Source organism: Egretta garzetta, unplaced genomic scaffold (assembly GCF_000687185.1).
Source record: "Egretta garzetta isolate BGI_Z169 unplaced genomic scaffold, ASM68718v1 scaffold179, whole genome shotgun sequence".
Taxonomy (NCBI): Eukaryota; Metazoa; Chordata; class Aves; order Pelecaniformes; family Ardeidae; genus Egretta; species Egretta garzetta.
This window is the reverse complement of record NW_009270001.1, coordinates 1,558,937-1,560,364: the sequence shown is the minus strand read 5'-3', so window position 1 is coordinate 1,560,364 and position 1,428 is coordinate 1,558,937.

The window sequence follows — 1,428 nt, the reverse complement described above, 5'->3', positions numbered from 1 at the left end:
GTTTTTTTTTTTTTTTGCCCCTCCATTGACTTGTTGCACGCGGAGTCTTTGTGGATTTCTTTTTGGAGGAGGAAGCGAGCGTTGGGCAGTTCCTTGAGATCGTTCTGCAATGGATGTTCTCAGAGCAGAAGGCCTTCATGCCCTCATGGGGGGGGTGTTGATCCTGGACCCCTTGTGTTCCCCCACCATGCTGTGGTGGGGACACCCTCATCCAGCCACCGCTTCAGAGCGGCACCATCAATGGGCAAACCAAAATATTAATGAACCCGCGGTCCTCTTGTTCCCTTTGATTCTGCTGACGTTGAAAGGTCACAGTAAAAAGAGAAAGAAAAAGCCCTAATTTGTAACATTTACATTTTTGAGAGCTGGTTTTGTGTAAAACCAGTTTCCCAGGGCACCTGCTGCAAGCCATCTCAGCTGGTGGTGAAACTGGGGTCCCACCATGTCCGAGAGGAGCCCTCAGAGGCAGATGACCATCAAAAGCCTTTATTCTCGAGAGCAGCTCATGGTTTTAGGGGCTGAGGGAGGCTGACGGGGTGATTCCAGCCAAGCTGCCACTTTTTTGGCGTCAAAAGAAATATTAGATTGGGGTGGCCAGGCCAGGGTCTGCAGGGATGCTGGGGAGGCCCCCAGACCTGGTGGCCACCATGGGCAACCTTCGGCTTGGAGCACCCCATGATATGTGTCCGCCTCATCTTTTGAACCAACAAAATGGTGAAGAAATAGTATTTCTACTTGCTTGCAATTAGACAATCTCATCTGCAAGGCATCTTTGGTGGACTTCCTTTCCACAAAGATCCTTTGAGACAAGCAGCAGAGATATTTGCACACCCAATTTTTTTCCCGTCGACATTGCAGATTTGGGGACACTCAAGTGTTTTGTAAATTTTTGTCATCAAAATATATATAGGAATTAGGGGGAATTAAGGACACAAATCCAGACATTTCAGAACGGTCAGCGGCAGTGAATTCTGACTCTTTGGTTCAAAATGAATTTTTCATTTCAAAATTCCCACGTGGTTTATTTTCGCAGAGCAAGGGTTTAATAAAAGCTCAGGATGGAAACATTTCTGATCCTTCAAAAAATTTTCCTTCACCTTTTCAAGTAACTGAAGGTACAATACTCAAAAAAGGCTTTGGTTCTCCTTCTGAAATTTTGAAATGGCCAAAGAACCAAAACAAGTAAAAAACCCCTTTTCCACCCAGCTTTGCTCCTGAGTGATTTTCTATCTGTTTTTTTATTATTATTATTATTTTAGGGTCCCAACTCATCCTGCACTGCAGGGCTTTCACCAGCCCTGCAAATCTGATACACTGCTGAGAAAGGCAATGGCCGGGATCCTCCCCCTCCCAACGTGGCTGCTTGACTTTATCCCTTGTAGAATAAATTTTGTTGCCAGACGTGGGAATTAATTAAAAAAAAAAAAA